The 23119-nt window shown below is 41.3% G+C and overlaps 29 non-coding genes across 29 annotated transcripts; all 29 read right to left on the bottom strand.

Moving 5' to 3' along the window:
• Positions 1 to 663: 663 nt before the first annotated feature.
• Positions 664 to 735, bottom strand: trnap-ugg (transfer RNA proline (anticodon UGG)). Its single transcript has one exon. It is a non-coding gene; the product is annotated as a tRNA-Pro (tRNA).
• A 1904-nt stretch (positions 736 to 2639) lies between these two features.
• On the bottom strand, positions 2640 to 2711 carry trnap-ugg (transfer RNA proline (anticodon UGG)). Its single transcript has one exon. It is a non-coding gene; the product is annotated as a tRNA-Pro (tRNA).
• A 1047-nt stretch (positions 2712 to 3758) lies between these two features.
• On the bottom strand, positions 3759 to 3830 carry trnap-ugg (transfer RNA proline (anticodon UGG)). Its single transcript has one exon. It is a non-coding gene; the product is annotated as a tRNA-Pro (tRNA).
• A 1256-nt stretch (positions 3831 to 5086) lies between these two features.
• Positions 5087 to 5158, bottom strand: trnap-agg (transfer RNA proline (anticodon AGG)). Its single transcript has one exon. It is a non-coding gene; the product is annotated as a tRNA-Pro (tRNA).
• Positions 5159 to 5569: 411 nt separating this feature from the next.
• Positions 5570 to 5641, bottom strand: trnap-cgg (transfer RNA proline (anticodon CGG)). The gene has a single exon. It is a non-coding gene; the product is annotated as a tRNA-Pro (tRNA).
• Positions 5642 to 5979: 338 nt separating this feature from the next.
• On the bottom strand, positions 5980 to 6051 carry trnap-agg (transfer RNA proline (anticodon AGG)). The gene has a single exon. It is a non-coding gene; the product is annotated as a tRNA-Pro (tRNA).
• Positions 6052 to 6627: 576 nt separating this feature from the next.
• On the bottom strand, positions 6628 to 6699 carry trnap-ugg (transfer RNA proline (anticodon UGG)). Its single transcript has one exon. It is a non-coding gene; the product is annotated as a tRNA-Pro (tRNA).
• A 1255-nt stretch (positions 6700 to 7954) lies between these two features.
• Positions 7955 to 8026, bottom strand: trnap-agg (transfer RNA proline (anticodon AGG)). Its single transcript has one exon. It is a non-coding gene; the product is annotated as a tRNA-Pro (tRNA).
• A 411-nt stretch (positions 8027 to 8437) lies between these two features.
• trnap-cgg (transfer RNA proline (anticodon CGG)) lies at positions 8438 to 8509 on the bottom strand. Its single transcript has one exon. It is a non-coding gene; the product is annotated as a tRNA-Pro (tRNA).
• A 350-nt stretch (positions 8510 to 8859) lies between these two features.
• On the bottom strand, positions 8860 to 8931 carry trnap-agg (transfer RNA proline (anticodon AGG)). The gene has a single exon. It is a non-coding gene; the product is annotated as a tRNA-Pro (tRNA).
• Positions 8932 to 9507: 576 nt separating this feature from the next.
• Positions 9508 to 9579, bottom strand: trnap-ugg (transfer RNA proline (anticodon UGG)). Its single transcript has one exon. It is a non-coding gene; the product is annotated as a tRNA-Pro (tRNA).
• Positions 9580 to 10835: 1256 nt separating this feature from the next.
• On the bottom strand, positions 10836 to 10907 carry trnap-agg (transfer RNA proline (anticodon AGG)). Its single transcript has one exon. It is a non-coding gene; the product is annotated as a tRNA-Pro (tRNA).
• Positions 10908 to 11317: 410 nt separating this feature from the next.
• trnap-cgg (transfer RNA proline (anticodon CGG)) lies at positions 11318 to 11389 on the bottom strand. The gene has a single exon. It is a non-coding gene; the product is annotated as a tRNA-Pro (tRNA).
• A 335-nt stretch (positions 11390 to 11724) lies between these two features.
• trnap-agg (transfer RNA proline (anticodon AGG)) lies at positions 11725 to 11796 on the bottom strand. Its single transcript has one exon. It is a non-coding gene; the product is annotated as a tRNA-Pro (tRNA).
• A 576-nt stretch (positions 11797 to 12372) lies between these two features.
• On the bottom strand, positions 12373 to 12444 carry trnap-ugg (transfer RNA proline (anticodon UGG)). Its single transcript has one exon. It is a non-coding gene; the product is annotated as a tRNA-Pro (tRNA).
• A 1256-nt stretch (positions 12445 to 13700) lies between these two features.
• On the bottom strand, positions 13701 to 13772 carry trnap-agg (transfer RNA proline (anticodon AGG)). Its single transcript has one exon. It is a non-coding gene; the product is annotated as a tRNA-Pro (tRNA).
• A 410-nt stretch (positions 13773 to 14182) lies between these two features.
• trnap-cgg (transfer RNA proline (anticodon CGG)) lies at positions 14183 to 14254 on the bottom strand. Its single transcript has one exon. It is a non-coding gene; the product is annotated as a tRNA-Pro (tRNA).
• A 344-nt stretch (positions 14255 to 14598) lies between these two features.
• trnap-agg (transfer RNA proline (anticodon AGG)) lies at positions 14599 to 14670 on the bottom strand. Its single transcript has one exon. It is a non-coding gene; the product is annotated as a tRNA-Pro (tRNA).
• Positions 14671 to 15246: 576 nt separating this feature from the next.
• On the bottom strand, positions 15247 to 15318 carry trnap-ugg (transfer RNA proline (anticodon UGG)). Its single transcript has one exon. It is a non-coding gene; the product is annotated as a tRNA-Pro (tRNA).
• Positions 15319 to 16574: 1256 nt separating this feature from the next.
• trnap-agg (transfer RNA proline (anticodon AGG)) lies at positions 16575 to 16646 on the bottom strand. The gene has a single exon. It is a non-coding gene; the product is annotated as a tRNA-Pro (tRNA).
• Positions 16647 to 17057: 411 nt separating this feature from the next.
• trnap-cgg (transfer RNA proline (anticodon CGG)) lies at positions 17058 to 17129 on the bottom strand. Its single transcript has one exon. It is a non-coding gene; the product is annotated as a tRNA-Pro (tRNA).
• A 353-nt stretch (positions 17130 to 17482) lies between these two features.
• trnap-agg (transfer RNA proline (anticodon AGG)) lies at positions 17483 to 17554 on the bottom strand. Its single transcript has one exon. It is a non-coding gene; the product is annotated as a tRNA-Pro (tRNA).
• A 576-nt stretch (positions 17555 to 18130) lies between these two features.
• Positions 18131 to 18202, bottom strand: trnap-ugg (transfer RNA proline (anticodon UGG)). The gene has a single exon. It is a non-coding gene; the product is annotated as a tRNA-Pro (tRNA).
• Positions 18203 to 19457: 1255 nt separating this feature from the next.
• Positions 19458 to 19529, bottom strand: trnap-agg (transfer RNA proline (anticodon AGG)). Its single transcript has one exon. It is a non-coding gene; the product is annotated as a tRNA-Pro (tRNA).
• Positions 19530 to 19940: 411 nt separating this feature from the next.
• Positions 19941 to 20012, bottom strand: trnap-cgg (transfer RNA proline (anticodon CGG)). The gene has a single exon. It is a non-coding gene; the product is annotated as a tRNA-Pro (tRNA).
• Positions 20013 to 20368: 356 nt separating this feature from the next.
• trnap-agg (transfer RNA proline (anticodon AGG)) lies at positions 20369 to 20440 on the bottom strand. The gene has a single exon. It is a non-coding gene; the product is annotated as a tRNA-Pro (tRNA).
• Positions 20441 to 21016: 576 nt separating this feature from the next.
• trnap-ugg (transfer RNA proline (anticodon UGG)) lies at positions 21017 to 21088 on the bottom strand. The gene has a single exon. It is a non-coding gene; the product is annotated as a tRNA-Pro (tRNA).
• Positions 21089 to 22343: 1255 nt separating this feature from the next.
• On the bottom strand, positions 22344 to 22415 carry trnap-agg (transfer RNA proline (anticodon AGG)). The gene has a single exon. It is a non-coding gene; the product is annotated as a tRNA-Pro (tRNA).
• Positions 22416 to 22826: 411 nt separating this feature from the next.
• trnap-cgg (transfer RNA proline (anticodon CGG)) lies at positions 22827 to 22898 on the bottom strand. The gene has a single exon. It is a non-coding gene; the product is annotated as a tRNA-Pro (tRNA).
• Between the last annotated feature and the right edge of the window lie 221 nt (positions 22899 to 23119).

The following is a 23119-nucleotide window of genomic DNA, read 5'->3' on the forward strand; positions in this document are numbered from 1 at the left end:
TGTTTGTTATTTTAAGTTGGTGTGAAAAAGCTGTGCTATTATCACAAATATCAGCACGGTTAGAGCGCTTCTCAATCAACCAGATTGTAAGGTCGGGACTACCGTTTGCATAATAACAAAAATCACATTTAGGTAAACACACAAACTCCTCCACATGGAGTCTAGTTGTAGTACCATCTATCAGTGACTGTTAGACAGAGTCCGTTAGATCACAACATTTCTTAATGTACTAAAACAACAACCTAGCAGCTCTAAACTTCTTTCACTCTCTACTAATCATCAACTCTCACTACTGACATATCGTTTCATTAAGCTGGTCATACTGGTGGGACGGAGCGGACATGCTGGTAATGCTGGCACATCGTTCAGGGTTCCATGAATAACTACATCTGTAGTCATTAGGAAACATTCACTGCTGTAGCTGAAACTTCTTCTGAGGCCTTTTTGTAGGTTTGGTCATTTTCCTCCTCTAAGCTGATTCAGATCATGATTGGCGTTGATGGTTAATTCAGCAGGTGAGTCGTACAGGGTTTGAAATTACCTACAGGAGAGGACAGCGCGGTGCCTATCACTCAGGTAGTTCACCTGTAAGTCTCTCTCTGCTCCTGCATTGCTGGACGGGCCCTACATTCACTGATGGTCAGACCTTTCTCAGTAAAAGCAGGGCTCGTCCGGGATTTGAACCCGGGACCTCTCGCACCCAAAGCGAGAATCATACCCCTAGACCAACGAGCCATGCTTAACGAACGTGTTTGCTAGCCTTTCCACAGCTGCCACGTCACATGTTGCAGCGTTGTTAGAAATATGGTTGTCATATGGGCGCATACGAATAGTGTTGTTCCACAAGCTTGTTGTTAGGGCTAGTAAACCTTGCTGGAGGAGGATGCGCACGTCGCACGCAGGTAACACAGAAATGATTATTAGGGCTAATATTATTCGACTGCGAAGTTATGGTGTTGTTGGCTTTGCTATTTTTTATTTAAGCAACACAACAACAATAAAACATTCCTGACCAGCCATAAGACTACCAACTAATATATGTTTGGAATAAACAAAAAACGAAATTAGCGATAAAATCATGAAGAATTTAAAGATGATTTATTTATTCAGTTAGTTGTTTGTTTGTTATTTTAAGTTGATGTGAAAAAACTGTGCTATTATCACAAATATCAGCACGGTAAGAGCGCTTCTCAACCAACCAGATTGTAAGGTCGGGACTACCGTTTGTATAATAACAAAAATAACATTTAGATAAACATTAAACATTAAATAAATGCATTTTGTATAAATAAATAAAGGTCCCTGACATTGACATCCAAAAAACTAAAGTGTCATATGCAAAACTTTACTTATAAAGTGTATGAATATATGACATGAACCAGCCCATCTGGAATCCTCCCGAATCTCCCGATGAACCACTCCGGGCTTGGTAATGCTCCAAATCTAGTTGAAAACCTTCTTCTCTGGACAGTAGAGACAGCTACTCCAACAAAATCAGAATCAACTCTTTTTAATACCCTTGATTTCAGAAGAAAACATTAAATGAGTTGTGTCCCATTATTTTAGTCAATATAGAGTGTACTTGACTGATGTTTAAATATATATTACATTTACTGAACTATTAATCTAATCTGATAAACATACCAAGCCGAGTCTTTTCTGATTTCTAACAAGTCGTTCTCGTCTAGGAGGCATTGCGTCCACCTGGCTGCTTCTCCGGTCGTCACCTCCCCCAGCGCCCTGGACACACAGGTCCCCACTGCAGCAGGAGTGCAGCCCTGATCGTGACCTGCTCGCTCGTCTGTTTCTTGGCCTCATTTTTACGTTGAGTGTATTGAAGTTGAGGAGAGACTAAATTAGGTTGCTATTTTTCTGTTGTTGTTTTTTTTTTATTTGTGTGTGTGTTTTCTTGTAATAGTTATATATCGAGATTTTGGCACGTACCAGACGACCGTTAATGTCGCCATCGTGTCCGGCAAAAAAAACGAGCAGGGCTCGTCCGGGATTTGAACCCGGGACCTCTCGAACCCTAAGCGGGACTCATACCCCTAGACCAACGAGCCAGACACAGAGTAACCGTTCATAGTTTTTCAGGATTGCCACGTCTCAGCAGTTAGAGGCCTCCTCCACATGGAGTCTAGTTGTAGCACCATCTATCAGTGACTGTTAGACAGAGTCCGTTAGATCACAACATTTCTTAATGTACTAAAACAACAACCTAGCAGCTCTAAACTTCTTTCACTCTCTACTAATCATCAACTCTCACTACTGACATATCGTTTCATTAAGCTGGTCATACTGGTGGGATGGAGCGGACATGCTGGTAATGCTGGCACATCGTTCAGGGTTCCATGAATAACTACATCTGTAGTCATTAGGAAACATTCACTGCTGTAGCTGAAACTTCTTCTGAGGCCTTTTTGTAGGTTTGGTCATTTTCCTCCTCTAAGCTGATTCAGATCATGATTGGCGTTGATGGTTAATTCAGCAGGTGAGTCGTACAGGGTTTGAAATTACCTACAGGAGAGGACAGCGCGGTGCCTATCACTCAGGTAGTTCACCTGTAAGTCTCTCTCTGCTCCTGCGTTGTTGGACGGGCCCTACATTTACTGATGGTCAGACCTTTCTCAGTAAAAGCAGGGCTCGTCCGGGATTTGAACCCGGGACCTCTCGCACCCAAAGCGAGAATCATACCCCTAGACCAACGAGCCATGCTTAACCAACGTGTTTGCTAGCCTTTCCACAGCTGCCACGTCACATGTTGCAGCGTTGTTAGAAATATGGTTGTCATATGGGCGCATACGAATAGTGTTGTTCCACAAGCTTGTTGTTAGGGCTAGTAAACCTTGCTGGAGGAGGATGCGCACGTCGCACGCAGGTAACACAGAAATGATTATTAGGGCTAATATTATTCGACTGCGACGTTATGGTGTTGTTGGCTTTGCTATTTTTTATTTAAGCAACACAACAACAATAAAACATTCCTGACCAGCCATAAGACTACCAACTAATATATGTTTGGAATAAACAAAAAACGAAATTAGCGATAAAATCATGAAGAATTTAAAGATGATTTATTTATTCAGTTAGTTGTTTGTTTGTTATTTTAAGTTGGTGTGAAAAAGCTGTGCTATTATCACAAATATCAGCACGGTTAGAGCGCTTCTCAATCAACCAGATTGTAAGGTCGGGACTACCGTTTGCATAATAACAAAAATCACATTTAGGTAAACACACAAACTCCTCCACATGGAGTCTAGTTGTAGTACCATCTATCAGTGACTGTTAGACAGAGTCCGTTAGATCACAACATTTCTTAATGTACTAAAACAACAACCTAGCAGCTCTAAACTTCTTTCACTCTCTACTAATCATCAACTCTCACTACTGACATATCGTTTCATTAAGCTGGTCATACTGGTGGGACGGAGCGGACATGCTGGTAATGCTGGCACATCGTTCAGGGTTCCATGAATAACTACATCTGTAGTCATTAGGAAACATTCACTGCTGTAGCTGAAACTTCTTCTGAGGCCTTTTTGTAGGTTTGGTCATTTTCCTCCTCTAAGCTGATTCAGATCATGATTGGCGTTGATGGTTAATTCAGCAGGTGAGTCGTACAGGGTTTGAAATTACCTACAGGAGAGGACAGCGCGGTGCCTATCACTCAGGTAGTTCACCTGTAAGTCTCTCTCTGCTCCTGCATTGCTGGACGGGCCCTACATTCACTGATGGTCAGACCTTTCTCAGTAAAAGCAGGGCTCGTCCGGGATTTGAACCCGGGACCTCTCGCACCCAAAGCGAGAATCATACCCCTAGACCAACGAGCCATGCTTAACGAACGTGTTTGCTAGCCTTTCCACAGCTGCCACGTCACATGTTGCAGCGTTGTTAGAAATATGGTTGTCATATGGGCGCATACGAATAGTGTTGTTCCACAAGCTTGTTGTTAGGGCTAGTAAACCTTGCTGGAGGAGGATGCGCACGTCGCACGCAGGTAACACAGAAATGATTATTAGGGCTAATATTATTCGACTGCGAAGTTATGGTGTTGTTGGCTTTGCTATTTTTTATTTAAGCAACACAACAACAATAAAACATTCCTGACCAGCCATAAGACTACCAACTAATATATGTTTGGAATAAACAAAAAACGAAATTAGCGATAAAATCATGAAGAATTTAAAGATGATTTATTTATTCAGTTAGTTGTTTGTTTGTTATTTTAAGTTGATGTGAAAAAACTGTGCTATTATCACAAATATCAGCACGGTAAGAGCGCTTCTCAACCAACCAGATTGTAAGGTCGGGACTACCGTTTGTATAATAACAAAAATAACATTTAGATAAACATTAAACATTAAATAAATGCATTTTGTATAAATAAATAAAGGTCCCTGACATTGACATCCAAAAAACTAAAGTGTCATATGCAAAACTTTACTTATAAAGTGTATGAATATATGACATGAACCAGCCCATCTGGAATCCTCCCGAATCTCCCGATGAACCACTCCGGGCTTGGTAATGCTCCAAATCTAGTTGAAAACCTTCTTCTCTGGACAGTAGAGACAGCTACTCCAACAAAATCAGAATCAACTCTTTTTAATACCCTTGATTTCAGAAGAAAACATTAAATGAGTTGTGTCCCATTATTTTAGTCAATATAGAGTGTACTTGACTGATGTTTAAATATATATTACATTTACTGAACTATTAATCTAATCTGATAAACATACCAAGCCGAGTCTTTTCTGATTTCTAACAAGTCGTTCTCGTCTAGGAGGCATTGCGTCCACCTGGCTGCTTCTCCGGTCGTCACCTCCCCCAGCGCCCTGGACACACAGGTCCCCACTGCAGCAGGAGTGCAGCCCTGATCGTGACCTGCTCGCTCGTCTGTTTCTTGGCCTCATTTTTACGTTGAGTGTATTGAAGTTGAGGAGAGACTAAATTAGGTTGCTATTTTTCTGTTGTTGTTTTTTTTTTATTTGTGTGTGTGTTTTCTTGTAATAGTTATATATCGAGATTTTGGCACGTACCAGACGACCGTTAATGTCGCCATCGTGTCCGGCAAAAAAAACGAGCAGGGCTCGTCCGGGATTTGAACCCGGGACCTCTCGCACCCTAAGCGAGAATCACACCCCTAGACCAACGAGCCAGAGCTTGGGGGAAAAGTGTTTTTGTAGCCTGAGCGCCATCTATCAGTGACTACTGGAAGTGCACAATCTCTAAAACACGGATTCAGGTGGAGTGGAAGCCACATTCCAGACCCTTTGTCATTACAATATTGATGTTTTTTACTGAACTTAAAATATTTGAAAAATTAAACAGACTTCATATTAAAGTTGTTTTCTTAATGTTCTCCTTAGATGCTAGCTATCTATGACTGAAGCCGGGTCAATACGGCATCCTCCACTAAAACTAAGTAAGGTGTTCACACGCAGCTTCCAGAGGGACACACTAAAGAGCAGTGGATATGCAGAAGAACCTCGAGAGCACAGTTTTACTGTATGGTTCCAGTCAGTGAACAGTGTTGATTGATAGTCCATCTATGATAACCTTAAAAGCCGGGCTCGTCCGGGATTTGAACCCGGGACCTCTCGCACCCGAAGCGAGAATCATACCCCTAGACCAACGAGCCAGACGGGCAAGCTCAAATCGTGTATTTTCCAGAACTTTTTCAAAAGCTTCAGCTATGGTCTATGCTAAAAATAAGAAGATATATAATGAGAATAATATTAATAATAATATTAATAATAATATTAATAATAATACGAAGAAGAAGAATGATTATTATCATTTATTCCTACTCAGTCCCTCTGGGTAGCATATTGCTAAGATGATAATAATAAGGATTTAGCTGAGTGGAAGTTCTGATGGGGTATAGCAGGTCATTAATAAACTTCCTTCAAGAGATGAACTGTTAGTTGATCCCAGTTTCTCACTGCTCTACGGTTTCAGTCTGCACACAAAAGAGCAGGGCTCGTCCGGGATTTGAACCCGGGACCTCTCGCACCCTAAGCGAGAATCATACCCCTAGACCAACGAGCCAGACACAGAACAACCGTTCATAGTTTTTCAGGATTGCCACGTCTCAGCAGTTAGAGGCCTCCTCCACATGGAGTCTAGTTGTAGCACCATCTATCAGTGACTGTTAGACAGAGTCCGTTAGATCACAACATTTCTTAATGTACTAAAACAACAACCTAGCAGCTCTAAACTTCTTTCACTCTCTACTAATCATCAACTCTCACTACTGACATATCGTTTCATTAAGCTGGTCATACTGGTGGGACGGAGCGGACATGCTGGTAATGCTGGCACATCGTTCAGGGTTCCATGAATAACTACATCTGTAGTCATTAGGAAACATTCACTGCTGTAGCTGAAACTTCTTCTGAGGCCTTTTTGTAGGTTTGGTCATTTTCCTCCTCTAAGCTGATTCAGATCATGATTGGCGTTGATGGTTAATTCAGCAGGTGAGTCGTACAGGGTTTGAAATTACCTACAGGAGAGGACAGCGCGGTGCCTATCACTCAGGTAGTTCACCTGTAAGTCTCTCTCTGCTCCTGCATTGCTGGACGGGCCCTACATTCACTGATGGTCAGACCTTTCTCAGTAAAAGCAGGGCTCGTCCGGGATTTGAACCCGGGACCTCTCACACCCAAAGCGAGAATCATACCCCTAGACCAACGAGCCATGCTTAACGAACGTGTTTGCTAGCCTTTCCACAGCTGCCACGTCACATGTTGCAGCGTTGTTAGAAATATGGTTGTCATATGGGCGCATACGAATAGTGTTGTTCCACAAGCTTGTTGTTTGGGCTAGTAAACCTTGCTGGAGGAGGATGCGCACGTCGCACGCAGGTAACACAGAAATGATTATTAGGGCTAATATTATTCGACTGCGAAGTTATGGTGTTGTTGGCTTTGCTATTTTTTATTTAAGCAACACAACAACAATAAAACATTCCTGACCAGCCATAAGACTACCAACTAATATATGTTTGGAATAAACAAAAAACGAAATTAGCGATAAAATCATGAAGAATTTAAAGATGTTTTATTTATTCAGTTAGTTGTTTGTTTGTTATTTTAAGTTGGTGTGAAAAAGCTGTGCTATTATCACAAATATCAGTACGGTAAGAGCGCTTCTCAACCAACCAGATTGTAAGGTCGGGACTACCGTTTGCATAATAACAAAAATAACATTTAGATAAACATTAAACATTAAATAAATGCATTTTGTATAAATAAATAAAGGTCCCTGACATTGACATCCAAAAAACTAAAGTGTCATATGCAAAACTTTACTTATAAAGTGTATGAATATATGACATGAACCAGCCCATCTGGAATCCTCCCGAATCTCCCGATGAACCACTCCGGGCTTGGTAATGCTCCAAATCTAGTAGAAAACCTTCTTCTCTGGACAGTAGAGACAGCTACTCCAACAAAATCAGAATCAACTCTTTTTAATACCCTTGATTTCAGAAGAAAACATTAAATGAGTTGTGTCCCATTATTTTAGTCAATATAGAGTGTACTTGACTGATGTTTAAATATATATTACATTTACTGAACTATTAATCTAATCTGATAAACATACCAAGCCGAGTCTTTTCTGATTTCTAACAAGTCGTTCTCGTCTAGGAGGCATTGCGTCCACCTGGCTGCTTCTCCGGTCGTCACCTCCCCCAGCGCCCTGGACACACAGGTCCCCACTGCAGCAGGAGTGCAGCCCTGATCGTGACCTGCTCGCTCGTCTGTTTCTTGGCCTCATTTTTACGTTGAGTGTATTGAAGTTGAGGAGAGACTAAATTAGGTTGCTATTTTTCTGTTGTTGTTTTTTTTTTATTTGTGTGTGTGTTTTCTTGTAATAGTTATATATCGAGATTTTGGCACGTACCAGACGACCGTTAATGTCGCCATCGTGTCCGGCAAAAAAACGAGCAGGGCTCGTCCGGGATTTGAACCCGGGACCTCTCGCACCCTAAGCGAGAATCACACCCCTAGACCAACGAGCCAGAGCTTGGGGGAAAAGTGTTTTTGTAGCCTGAGCGCCATCTATCAGTGACTACTGGAAGTGCACAATCTCTAAAACACGGATTCAGGTGGAGTGGAAGCCACATTCCAGACCCTTTGTCATTACAATATTGATGTTTTTTACTGAACTTAAAATATTTGAAAAATTAAACAGACTTCATATTAAAGTTGTTTTCTTAATGTTCTCCTTAGATGCTAGCTATCTATGACTGAAGCCGGGTCAATACGGCATCCTCCACTAAAACTAAGTAAGGTGTTCACACGCAGCTTCCAGAGGGACACACTAAAGAGCAGTGGATATGCAGAAGAACCTCGAGAGCACAGTTTTACTGTATGGTTCCAGTCAGTGAACAGTGTTGATTGATAGTCCATCTATGATAACCTTAAAAGCCGGGCTCGTCCGGGATTTGAACCCGGGACCTCTCGCACCCGAAGCGAGAATCATACCCCTAGACCAACGAGCCAGACGGGCAAGCTCAAATCGTGTATTTTCCAGAACTTTTTCAAAAGCTTCAGCTATGGTCTATGCTAAAAATAAGAAGATATATAATGAGAATAATATTAATAATAATATTAATAATAATATTAATAATAATATTAATAATAATACGAAGAAGAAGAATGATTATTATCATTTATTCCTACTCAGTCCCTCTGGGTAGCATATTGCTAAGATGATAATAATAAGGATTTAGCTGAGTGGAAGTTCTGATGGGGTATAGCAGGTCATTAATAAACTTCCTTCAAGAGATGAACTGTTAGTTGATCCCAGTTTCTCACTGCTCTACGGTTTCAGTCTGCACACAAAAGAGCAGGGCTCGTCCGGGATTTGAACCCGGGACCTCTCGAACCCTAAGCGGGAATCATACCCCTAGACCAACGAGCCAGACACAGAGTAACCGTTCATAGTTTCTCAGGATTGCCACGTCTCAGCAGTTAGAGGCCTCCTCCACATGGAGTCTAGTTGTAGCACCATCTATCAGTGACTGTTAGACAGAGTCCGTTAGATCACAACATTTCTTAATGTACTAAAACAACAACCTAGCAGCTCTAAACTTCTTTCACTCTCTACTAATCATCAACTCTCACTACTGACATATCGTTTCATTAAGCTGGTCATACTGGTGGGACGGAGCGGACATGCTGGTAATGCTGGCACATCGTTCAGGGTTCCATGAATAACTACATCTGTAGTCATTAGGAAACATTCACTACTGTAGCTGAAACTTCTTCTGAGGCCTTTTTGTAGGTTTGGTCATTTTCCTCCTCTAAGCTGATTCAGATCATGATTGGCGTTGATGGTTAATTCAGCAGGTGAGTCGTACAGGGTTTGAAATTACCTACAGGAGAGGACAGCGCGGTGCCTATCACTCAGGTAGTTCACCTGTAAGTCTCTCTCTGCTCCTGCATTGCTGGACGGACCCTACATTCACTGATGGTCAGACCTTTCTCAGTAAAAGCAGGGCTCGTCCGGGATTTGAACCCGGGACCTCTCGCACCCAAAGCGAGAATCATACCCCTAGACCAACGAGCCATGCTTAACGAACGTGTTTGCTAGCCTTTCCACAGCTGCCACGTCACATGTTGCAGCGTTGTTAGAAATATGGTTGTCATATGGGCGCATACGAATAGTGTTGTTCCACAAGCTTGTTGTTAGGGCTAGTAAACCTTGCTGGAGGAGGATGCGCACGTCGCACGCAGGTAACACAGAAATGATTATTAGGGCTAATATTATTCGACTGCGAAGTTATGGTGTTGTTGGCTTTGCTATTTTTTATTTAAGCAACACAACAACAATAAAACATTCCTGACCAGCCATAAGACTACCAACTAATATATGTTTGGAATAAACAAAAAACGAAATTAGCGATAAAATCATGAAGAATTTAAAGATGTTTTATTTATTCAGTTAGTTGTTTGTTTGTTATTTTAAGTTGGTGTGAAAAAGCTGTGCTATTATCACAAATATCAGTACGGTAAGAGCGCTTCTCAACCAACCAGATTGTAAGGTCGGGACTACCGTTTGCATAATAACAAAAATAACATTTAGATAAACATTAAACATTAAATAAATGCATTTTGTATAAATAAATAAAGGTCCCTGACATTGACATCCAAAAAACTAAAGTGTCATATGCAAAACTTTACTTATAAAGTGTATGAATATATGACATGAACCAGCCCATCTGGAATCCTCCCGAATCTCCCGATGAACCACTCCGGGCTTGGTAATGCTCCAAATCTAGTAGAAAACCTTCTTCTCTGGACAGTAGAGACAGCTACTCCAACAAAATCAGAATCAACTCTTTTTAATACCCTTGATTTCAGAAGAAAACATTAAATGAGTTGTGTCCCATTATTTTAGTCAATATAGAGTGTACTTGACTGATGTTTAAATATATATTACATTTACTGAACTATTAATCTAATCTGATAAACATACCAAGCCGAGTCTTTTCTGATTTCTAACAAGTCGTTCTCGTCTAGGAGGCATTGCGTCCACCTGGCTGCTTCTCCGGTCGTCACCTCCCCCAGCGCCCTGGACACACAGGTCCCCACTGCAGCAGGAGTGCAGCCCTGATCGTGACCTGCTCGCTCGTCTGTTTCTTGGCCTCATTTTTACGTTGAGTGTATTGAAGTTGAGGAGAGACTAAATTAGGTTGCTATTTTTCTGTTGTTGTTTTTTTTTTATTTGTGTGTGTGTTTTCATGTAATAGTTATATATTGAGATTTTGGCACGTACCAGACGACCGTTAATGTCGCCATCGTGTCCGGCAAAAAAAACGAGCAGGGCTCGTCCGGGATTTGAACCCGGGACCTCTCGCACCCTAAGCGAGAATCATACCCCTAGACCAACGAGCCAGAGGTTGGCGGAAAGTGTTTTTGTAGCCTGAGCGCCATCTATCAGTGACTACTGGAAGTGCACAATCTCTAAAACACGGATTCAGGTGGAGTGGAAGCCACATTCCAGACCCTTTGTCATTACAATATTGATGTTTTTTACTGAACTTAAAATATTTGAAAAATTAAACAGACTTCATATTAAAGTTGTTTTCTTAATGTTCTCCTTAGATGCTAGCTATCTATGACTGAAGCCGGGTCAATACGGCATCCTCCACTAAAACTAAGTAAGGTGTTCACACGCAGCTTCCAGAGGGACACACTAAAGAGCAGTGGATATGCAGAAGAACCTCGAGAGCACAGTTTTACTGTATGGTTCCAGTCAGTGAACAGTGTTGATTGATAGTCCATCTATGATAACCTTAAAAGCCGGGCTCGTCCGGGATTTGAACCCGGGACCTCTCGCACCCGAAGCGAGAATCATACCCCTAGACCAACGAGCCAGACGGGCAAGCTCAAATCGTGTATTTTCCAGAACTTTTTCAAAAGCTTCAGCTATGGTCTATGTTAAAAATAAGAAGATATATAATGAGAATAATATTAATAATAATAATAATAATAATAATAATAATACGAAGAAGAAGAATGATTATTATCATTTATTCCTACTCAGTCCCTTTGGGTAGCATATTGCTAAGATGATAATAACAAGGATTTCACTGAGTGGAAGTTCTGATGGGGTATAGCAGGTCATTAATAAACTTCTTTCAAGAGATAAACTGTTAGTTGATCCCAGTTTCTCACTGCTCTACGGTTTCAGTCTGCACACAAAAGAGCAGGGCTCGTCCGGGATTTGAACCCGGGACCTCTCGCACCCTAAGCGAGAATCATACCCCTAGACCAACGAGCCAGACACAGAGTAACCGTTCATAGTTTTTCAGGATTGCCACGTCTCAGCAGTTAGAGGCCTCCTCCACATGGAGTCTAGTTGTAGCACCATCTATCAGTGACTGTTAGACAGAGTCCGTTAGATCACAACATTTCTTAATGTACTAAAACAACAACCTAGCAGCTCTAAACTTCTTTCACTCTCTACTAATCATCAACTCTCACTACTGACATATCGTTTCATTAAGCTGGTCATACTGGTGGGACGGAGCGGACATGCTGGTAATGCTGGCACATCGTTCAGGGTTCCATGAATAACTACATCTGTAGTCATTAGGAAACATTCACTGCTGTAGCTGAAACTTCTTCTGAGGCCTTTTTGTAGGTTTGGTCATTTTCCTCCTCTAAGCTGATTCAGATCATGATTGGCGTTGATGGTTAATTCAGCAGGTGAGTCGTACAGGGTTTGAAATTACCTACAGGAGAGGACAGCGCGGTGCCTATCACTCAGGTAGTTCACCTGTAAGTCTCTCTCTGCTCCTGCATTGCTGGACGGGCCCTACATTCACTGATGGTCAGACCTTTCTCAGTAAAAGCAGGGCTCGTCCGGGATTTGAACCCGGGACCTCTCGCACCCAAAGCGAGAATCATACCCCTAGACCAACGAGCCATGCTTAACGAACGTGTTTGCTAGCCTTTCCACAGCTGCCACGTCACATGTTGCAGCGTTGTTAGAAATATGGTTGTCATATGGGCGCATACGAATAGTGTTGTTCCACAAGCTTGTTGTTAGGGCTAGTAAACCTTGCTGGAGGAGGATGCGCACGTCGCACGCAGGTAACACAGAAATGATTATTAGGGCTAATATTATTCGACTGCGAAGTTATGGTGTTGTTGGCTTTGCTATTTTTTATTTAAGCAACACAACAACAATAAAACATTCCTGACCAGCCATAAGACTACCAACTAATATATGTTTGGAATAAACAAAAAACGAAATTAGCGATAAAATCATGAAGAATTTAAAGATGATTTATTTATTCAGTTAGTTGTTTGTTTGTTATTTTAATTTGATGTGAAAAAACTGTGCTATTATCACAAATATCAGCACGGTAAGAGCGCTTCTCAACCAACCAGATTGTAAGGTCGGGACTACCGTTTGTATAATAACAAAAATAACATTTAGATAAACATTAAACATTAAATAAATGCATTTTGTATAAATAAATAAAGGTCCCTGACATTGACATCCAAAAAACTAAAGTGTCATATGCAAAACTTTACTTATAAAGTGTATGAATATATGACATGAACCAGCCCATCTGGAATCCTCCCGAATCTCCCGATGAACCACTCCGGGCTTGGTAATGCTCCAAATCTAGTAGAAAACCTTCTTTTCTGGACAGTAGAGACAGCTACTCCAACAAAATCAGAATCAACTCTTTTTAATACCCTTGATTTCAGAAGAAAACATTAAATGAGTTGTGTCCCATTATTTTAGTCAATATAGAGTGTACTTGACTGATGTTTAAATATATATTACATTTACTGAACTATTAATCTAATCTGATAAACATACCAAGCCGAGTCTTTTCTGATTTCTAACAAGTCGTTCTCGTCTAGGAGGCATTGCGTCCACCTGGCTGCTTCTCCGGTCGTCACCTCCCCCAGCGCCCTGGACACACAGGTCCCCACTGCAGCAGGAGTGCAGCCCTGATCGTGACCTGCTCGCTCGTCTGTTTCTTGGCCTCATTTTTACGTTGAGTGTATTGAAGTTGAGGAGAGACTAAATTAGGTTGCTATTTTTCTGTTGTTGTTTTTTTTTTATTTGTGTGTGTGTTTTCATGTAATAGTTATATATTGAGATTTTGGCACGTACCAGACGACCGTTAATGTCGCCATCGTGTCCGGCAAAAAAAACGAGCAGGGCTCGTCCGGGATTTGAACCCGGGACCTCTCGCACCCTAAGCGAGAATCATACCCCTAGACCAACGAGCCAGAGGTTGGCGGAAAGTGTTTTTGTAGCCTGAGCGCCATCTATCAGTGACTACTGGAAGTGCACAATCTCTAAAACACGGATTCAGGTGGAGTGGAAGCCACATTCCAGACCCTTTGTCATTACAATATTGATGTTTTTTACTGAACTTAAAATATTTGAAAAATTAAACAGACTTCATATTAAAGTTGTTTTCTTAATGTTCTCCTTAGATGCTAGCTATCTATGACTGAAGCCGGGTCAATACGGCATCCTCCACTAAAACTAAGTAAGGTGTTCACACGCAGCTTCCAGAGGGACACACTAAAGAGCAGTGGATATGCAGAAGAACCTCGAGAGCACAGTTTTACTGTATGGTTCCAGTCAGTGAACAGTGTTGATTGATAGTCCATCTATGATAACCTTAAAAGCCGGGCTCGTCCGGGATTTGAACCCGGGACCTCTCGCACCCGAAGCGAGAATCATACCCCTAGACCAACGAGCCAGACGGGCAAGCTCAAATCGTGTATTTTCCAGAACTTTTTCAAAAGCTTCAGCTATGGTCTATGTTAAAAATAAGAAGATATATAATGAGAATAATATTAATAATAATAATAATAATAATAATAATAATAATAATAATACGAAGAAGAAGAATGATTATTATCATTTATTCCTACTCAGTCCCTTTGGGTAGCATATTGCTAAGATGATAATAACAAGGATTTCACTGAGTGGAAGTTCTGATGGGGTATAGCAGGTCATTAATAAACTTCTTTCAAGAGATAAACTGTTAGTTGATCCCAGTTTCTCACTGCTCTACGGTTTCAGTCTGCACACAAAAGAGCAGGGCTCGTCCGGGATTTGAACCCGGGACCTCTCGCACCCTAAGCGAGAATCATACCCCTAGACCAACGAGCCAGACACAGAGTAACCGTTCATAGTTTTTCAGGATTGCCACGTCTCAGCAGTTAGAGGCCTCCTCCACATGGAGTCTAGTTGTAGCACCATCTATCAGTGACTGTTAGACAGAGTCCGTTAGATCACAACATTTCTTAATGTACTAAAACAACAACCTAGCAGCTCTAAACTTCTTTCACTCTCTACTAATCATCAACTCTCACTACTGACATATCGTTTCATTAAGCTGGTCATACTGGTGGGACGGAGCGGACATGCTGGTAATGCTGGCACATCGTTCAGGGTTCCATGAATAACTACATCTGTAGTCATTAGGAAACATTCACTGCTGTAGCTGAAACTTCTTCTGAGGCCTTTTTGTAGGTTTGGTCATTTTCCTCCTCTAAGCTGATTCAGATCATGATTGGCGTTGATGGTTAATTCAGCAGGTGAGTCGTACAGGGTTTGAAATTACCTACAGGAGAGGACAGCGCGGTGCCTATCACTCAGGTAGTTCACCTGTAAGTCTCTCTCTGCTCCTGCATTGCTGGACGGGCCCTACATTCACTGATGGTCAGACCTTTCTCAGTAAAAGCAGGGCTCGTCCGGGATTTGAACCCGGGACCTCTCGCACCCAAAGCGAGAATCATACCCCTAGACCAACGAGCCATGCTTAACGAACGTGTTTGCTAGCCTTTCCACAGCTGCCACGTCACATGTTGCAGCGTTGTTAGAAATATGGTTGTCATATGGGCGCATACGAATAGTGTTGTTCCACAAGCTTGTTGTTAGGGCTAGTAAACCTTGCTGGAGGAGGATGCGCACGTCGCACGCAGGTAACACAGAAATGATTATTAGGGCTAATATTATTCGACTGCGAAGTTATGGTGTTGTTGGCTTTGCTATTTTTTATTTAAGCAACACAACAACAATAAAACATTCCTGACCAGCCATAAGACTACCAACTAATATATGTTTGGAATAAACAAAAAACGAAATTAGCGATAAAATCATGAAGAATTTAAAGATGATTTATTTATTCAGTTAGTTGTTTGTTTGTTATTTTAATTTGATGTGAAAAAACTGTGCTATTATCACAAATATCAGCACGGTAAGAGCGCTTCTCAACCAACCAGATTGTAAGGTCGGGACTACCGTTTGTATAATAACAAAAATAACATTTAGATAAACATTAAACATTAAATAAATGCATTTTGTATAAATAAATAAAGGTCCCTGACATTGACATCCAAAAAACTAAAGTGTCATATGCAAAACTTTACTTATAAAGTGTATGAATATATGACATGAACCAGCCCATCTGGAATCCTCCCGAATCTCCCGATGAACCACTCCGGGCTTGGTAATGCTCCAAATCTAGTAGAAAACCTTCTTTTCTGGACAGTAGAGACAGCTACTCCAACAAAATCAGAATCAACTCTTTTTAATACCCTTGATTTCAGAAGAAAACATTAAATGAGTTGTGTCCCATTATTTTAGTCAATATAGAGTGTACTTGACTGATGTTTAAATATATATTACATTTACTGAACTATTAATCTAATCTGATAAACATACCAAGCCGAGTCTTTTCTGATTTCTAACAAGTCGTTCTCGTCTAGGAGGCATTGCGTCCACCTGGCTGCTTCTCCGGTCGTCACCTCCCCCAGCGCCCTGGACACACAGGTCCCCACTGCAGCAGGAGTGCAGCCCTGATCGTGACCTGCTCGCTCGTCTGTTTCTTGGCCTCATTTTTACGTTGAGTGTATTGAAGTTGAGGAGAGACTAAATTAGGTTGCTATTTTTCTGTTGTTGTTTTTTTTTTATTTGTGTGTGTGTTTTCATGTAATAGTTATATATTGAGATTTTGGCACGTACCAGACGACCGTTAATGTCGCCATCGTGTCCGGCAAAAAAAACGAGCAGGGCTCGTCCGGGATTTGAACCCGGGACCTCTCGCACCCTAAGCGAGAATCATACCCCTAGACCAACGAGCCAGAGGTTGGGGGAAAAGTGTTTTTGTAGCCTGAGCGCCATCTATCAGTGACTACTGGAAGTGCACAATCTCTAAAACACGGATTCAGGTGGAGTGGAAGCCACATTCCAGACCCTTTGTCATTACAATATTGATGTTTTTTACTGAACTTAAAATATTTGAAAAATTAAACAGACTTCATATTAAAGTTGTTTTCTTAATGTTCTCCTTAGATGCTAGCTATCTATGACTGAAGCCGGGTCAATACGGCATCCTCCACTAAAACTAAGTAAGGTGTTCACACGCAGCTTCCAGAGGGACACACTAAAGAGCAGTGGATATGCAGAAGAACCTCGAGAGCACAGTTTTACTGTATGGTTCCAGTCAGTGAACAGTGTTGATTGATAGTCCATCTATGATAACCTTAAAAGCCGGGCTCGTCCGGGATTTGAACCCGGGACCTCTCGCACCCGAAGCGAGAATCATACCCCTAGACCAACGAGCCAGACGGGCAAGCTCAAATCGTGTATTTTCCAGAACTTTTTCAAAAGCTTCAGCTATGGTCTATGCTAAAAATAAGAAGATATATAATGAGAATAATATTAATAATAATATTAATAATAATAATAATAATAATAATAATAATAATAATACGAAGAAGAAGAATGATTATTATCATTTATTCCTACTCAGTCCCTTTGGGTAGCATATTGCTAAGATGATAATAATAAGGATTTAGCTGAGTGGAAGTTCTGATGGGGTATAGCAGGTCATTAATAAACTTCCTTCAAGAGATGAACTGTTAGTTGATCCCAGTTTCTCACTGCTCTACGGTTTCAGTCTGCACACAAAAGAGCAGGGCTCGTCCGGGATTTGAACCCGGGACCTCTCGAACCCTAAGCGGGAATCATACCCCTAGACCAACGAGCCAGACACAGAGTAACCGTTCATAGTTTCTCAGGATTGCCACGTCTCAGCAGTTAGAGGCCTCCTCCACATGGAGTCTAGTTGTAGCACCATCTATCAGTGACTGTTAGACAGAGTCCGTTAGATCACAACATTTCTTAATGTACTAAAACAACAACCTAGCAGCTCTAAACTTCTTTCACTCTCTACTAATCATCAACTCTCACTACTGACATATCGTTTCATTAAGCTGGTCATACTGGTGGGACGGAGCGGACATGCTGGTAATGCTGGCACATCGTTCAGGGTTCCATGAATAACTACATCTGTAGTCATTAGGAAACATTCACTACTGTAGCTGAAACTTCTTCTGAGGCCTTTTTGTAGGTTTGGTCATTTTCCTCCTCTAAGCTGATTCAGATCATGATTGGCGTTGATGGTTAATTCAGCAGGTGAGTCGTACAGGGTTTGAAATTACCTACAGGAGAGGACAGCGCGGTGCCTATCACTCAGGTAGTTCACCTGTAAGTCTCTCTCTGCTCCTGCATTGCTGGACGGGCCCTACATTCACTGATGGTCAGACCTTTCTCAGTAAAAGCAGGGCTCGTCCGGGATTTGAACCCGGGACCTCTCGCACCCAAAGCAAGAATCATACCCCTAGACCAACGAGCCATGCTTAACGAACTTGTTTGCTAGCCTTTCCACAGCTGCCACGTCACATGTTGCAGCGTTGTTAGAAATATGGTTGTCATATGGGCGCATACGAATAGTGTTGTTCCACAAGCTTGTTGTTAGGGCTAGTAAACCTTGCTGGAGGAGGATGCGCACGTCGCACGCAGGTAACACAGAAATGATTATTAGGGCTAATATTATTCGACTGCGAAGTTATGGTGTTGTTGGCTTTGCTATTTTTTATTTAAGCAAAACAACAACAATAAAACATTCCTGACCAGCCATAAGACTACCAACTAATATATGTTTGGAATAAACAAAAAACGAAATTAGCGATAAAATCATGAAGAATTTAAAGATGATTTATTTATTCAGTTAGTTGTTTGTTTGTTATTTTAAGTTGATGTGAAAAAACTGTGCTATTATCACAAATATCAGCACGGTAAGAGCGCTTCTCAACCAACCAGATTGTAAGGTCGGGACTACCGTTTGTATAATAACAAAAATAACATTTAGATAAACATTAAACATTAAATAAATGCATTTTGTATAAATAAATAAAGGTCCCTGACATTGACATCCAAAAAACTAAAGTGTCATATGCAAAACTTTACTTATAAAGTGTATGAATATATGACATGAACCAGCCCATCTGGAATCCTCCCGAATCTCCCGATGAACCACTCCGGGCTTGGTAATGCTCCAAATCTAGTAGAAAACCTTCTTCTCTGGACAGTAGAGACAGCTACTCCAACAAAATCAGAATCAACTCTTTTTAATACCCTTGATTTCAGAAGAAAACATTAAATGAGTAGTGTCCCATTATTTTAGTCAATATAGAGTGTACTTGACTGATGTTTAAATATATATTACATTTACTGAACTATTAATCTAATCTGATAAACATACCAAGCCGAGTCTTTTCTGATTTCTAACAAGTCGTTCTCGTCTAGGAGGCATTGCGTCCACCTGGCTGCTTCTCCGGTCGTCACCTCCCCCAGCGCCCTGGACACACAGGTCCCCACTGCAGCAGGAGTGCAGCCCTGATCGTGACCTGCTCGCTCGTCTGTTTCTTGGCCTCATTTTTACGTTGAGTGTATTGAAGTTGAGGAGAGACTAAATTAGGTTGCTATTTTTCTGTTGTTGTTTTTTTTTATTTGTGTGTGTGTTTTCATGTAATAGTTATATATTGAGATTTTGGCACGTACCAGACGACCGTTAATGTCGCCATCGTGTCCGGCAAAAAAAACGAGCAGGGCTCGTCCGGGATTTGAACCCGGGACCTCTCGCACCCTAAGCGAGAATCATACCCCTAGACCAACGAGCCAGAGGTTGGGGGAAAAGTGTTTTTGTAGCCTGAGCGCCATCTATCAGTGACTACTGGAAGTGCACAATCTCTAAAACACGGATTCAGGTGGAGTGGAAGCCACATTCCAGACCCTTTGTCATTACAATATTGATGTTTTTTACTGAACTTAAAATATTAGAAAAATTAAACAGACTTCATATTAAAGTTGTTTTCTTAATGTTCTCCTTAGATGCTAGCTATCTATGACTGAAGCCGGGTCAATACGGCATCCTCCACTAAAACTAAGTAAGGTGTTCACACGCAGCTTCCAGAGGGACACACTAAAGAGCAGTGGATATGCAGAAGAACCTCGAGAGCACAGTTTTACTGTATGGTTCCAGTCAGTGAACAGTGTTGATTGATAGTCCATCTATGATAACCTTAAAAGCCGGGCTCGTCCGGGATTTGAACCCGGGACCTCTCGCACCCGAAGCGAGAATCATACCCCTAGACCAACGAGCCAGACGGGCAAGCTCAAATCGTGTATTTTCCAGAACTTTTTCAAAAGCTTCAGCTATGGTCTATGTTAAAAATAAGAAGATATATAATGAGAATAATATTAATAATAATAATAATAATAATAATAATAATAATAATAATAATAATAATAATACGAAGAAGAAGAATGATTATTATCATTTATTCCTACTCAGTCCCTTTGGGTAGCATATTGCTAAGATGATAATAATAAGGATTTCGCTGAGTGGAAGTTCTGATGGGGTATAGCAGGTCATTAATAAACTTCTTTCAAGAGATAAACTGTTAGTTGATCCCAGTTTCTCACTGCTCTACGGTTTCAGTCTGCACACAAAAGAGCAGGGCTCGTCCGGGATTTGAACCCGGGACCTCTCGCACCCTAAGCGAGAATCATACCCCTAGACCAACGAGCCAGACACAAAGTAACCGTTCATAGTTTTTCAGGATTGCCACGTCTCAGCAGTTAGAGGCCTCCTCCACATGGAGTCTAGTTGTAGCACCATCTATCAGTGACTGTTAGACAGAGTCCGTTAGATCACAACATTTCTTAATGTACTAAAACAACAACCTAGCAGCTCTAAACTTCTTTCACTCTCTACTAATCATCAACTCTCACTACTGACATATCGTTTCATTAAGCTGGTCATACTGGTGGGACGGAGCGGACATGCTGGTAATGCTGGCACATCGTTCAGGGTTCCATGAATAACTACATCTGTAGTCATTAGGAAACATTCACTGCTGTAGCTGAAACTTCTTCTGAGGCCTTTTTGTAGGTTTGGTCATTTTCCTCCTCTAAGCTGATTCAGATCATGATTGGCGTTGATGGTTAATTCAGCAGGTGAGTCGTACAGGGTTTGAAATTACCTACAGGAGAGGACAGCGCGGTGCCTATCACTCAGGTAGTTCACCTGTAAGTCTCTCTCTGCTCCTGCATTGCTGGACGGGCCCTACATTCACTGATGGTCAGACCTTTCTCAGTAAAAGCAGGGCTCGTCCGGGATTTGAACCCGGGACCTCTCACACCCAAAGCGAGAATCATACCCCTAGACCAACGAGCCATGCTTAACGAACGTGTTTGCTAGCCTTTCCACAGCTGCCACGTCACATGTTGCAGCGTTGTTAGAAATATGGTTGTCATATGGGCGCATACGAATAGTGTTGTTCCACAAGCTTGTTGTTTGGGCTAGTAAACCTTGCTGGAGGAGGATGCGCACGTCGCACGCAGGTAACACAGAAATGATTATTAGGGCTAATATTATTCGACTGCGAAGTTATGGTGTTGTTGGCTTTGCTATTTTTTATTTAAGCAACACAACAACAATAAAACATTCCTGACCAGCCATAAGACTACCAACTAATATATGTTTGGAATAAACAAAAAACGAAATTAGCGATAAAATCATGAAGAATTTAAAGATGTTTTATTTATTCAGTTAGTTGTTTGTTTGTTATTTTAAGTTGGTGTGAAAAAGCTGTGCTATTATCACAAATATCAGTACGGTAAGAGCGCTTCTCAACCAACCAGATTGTAAGGTCGGGACTACCGTTTGCATAATAACAAAAATAACATTTAGATAAACATTAAACATTAAATAAATGCATTTTGTATAAATAAATAAAGGTCCCTGACATTGACATCCAAAAAACTAAAGTGTCATATGCAAAACTTTACTTATAAAGTGTATGAATATATGACATGAACCAGCCCATCTGGAATCCTCCCGAATCTCCCGATGAACCACTCCGGGCTTGGTAATGCTCCAAATCTAGTAGAAAACCTTCTTCTCTGGACAGTAGAGACAGCTACTCCAACAAAATCAGAATCAACTCTTTTTAATACCCTTGATTTCAGAAGAAAACATTAAATGAGTTGTGTCCCATTATTTTAGTCAATATAGAGTGTACTTGACTGATGTTTAAATATATATTACATTTACTGAACTATTAATCTAATCTGATAAACATACCAAGCCGAGTCTTTTCTGATTTCTAACAAGTCGTTCTCGTCTAGGAGGCATTGCGTCCACCTGGCTGCTTCTCCGGTCGTCACCTCCCCCAGCGCCCTGGACACACAGGTCCCCACTGCAGCAGGAGTGCAGCCCTGATCGTGACCTGCTCGCTCGTCTGTTTCTTGGCCTCATTTTTACGTTGAGTGTATTGAAGTTGAGGAGAGACTAAATTAGGTTGCTATTTTTCTGTTGTTGTTTTTTTTTTATTTGTGTGTGTGTTTTCTTGTAATAGTTATATATCGAGATTTTGGCACGTACCAGACGACCGTTAATGTCGCCATCGTGTCCGGCAAAAAAACGAGCAGGGCTCGTCCGGGATTTGAACCCGGGACCTCTCGCACCCTAAGCGAGAATCACACCCCTAGACCAACGAGCCAGAGCTTGGGGGAAAAGTGTTTTTGTAGCCTGAGCGCCATCTATCAGTGACTACTGGAAGTGCACAATCTCTAAAACACGGATTCAGGTGGAGTGGAAGCCACATTCCAGACCCTTTGTCATTACAATATTGATGTTTTTTACTGAACTTAAAATATTTGAAAAATTAAACAGACTTCATATTAAAGTTGTTTTCTTAATGTTCTCCTTAGATGCTAGCTATCTATGACTGAAGCCGGGTCAATACGGCATCCTCCACTAAAACTAAGTAAGGTGTTCACACGCAGCTTCCAGAGGGACACACTAAAGAGCAGTGGATATGCAGAAGAACCTCGAGAGCACAGTTTTACTGTATGGTTCCAGTCAGTGAACAGTGTTGATTGATAGTCCATCTATGATAACCTTAAAAGCCGGGCTCGTCCGGGATTTGAACCCGGGACCTCTCGCACCCGAAGCGAGAATCATACCCCTAGACCAACGAGCCAGACGGGCAAGCTCAAATCGTGTATTTTCCAGAACTTTTTCAAAAGCTTCAGCTATGGTCTATGCTAAAAATAAGAAGATATATAATGAGAATAATATTAATAATAATATTAATAATAATATTAATAATAATATTAATAATAATACGAAGAAGAAGAATGATTATTATCATTTATTCCTACTCAGTCCCTCTGGGTAGCATATTGCTAAGATGATAATAAT

This window comes from Salminus brasiliensis, chromosome 3 (assembly GCF_030463535.1).
Source record: "Salminus brasiliensis chromosome 3, fSalBra1.hap2, whole genome shotgun sequence".
NCBI classification, from domain to species: Eukaryota; Metazoa; Chordata; class Actinopteri; order Characiformes; family Bryconidae; genus Salminus; species Salminus brasiliensis.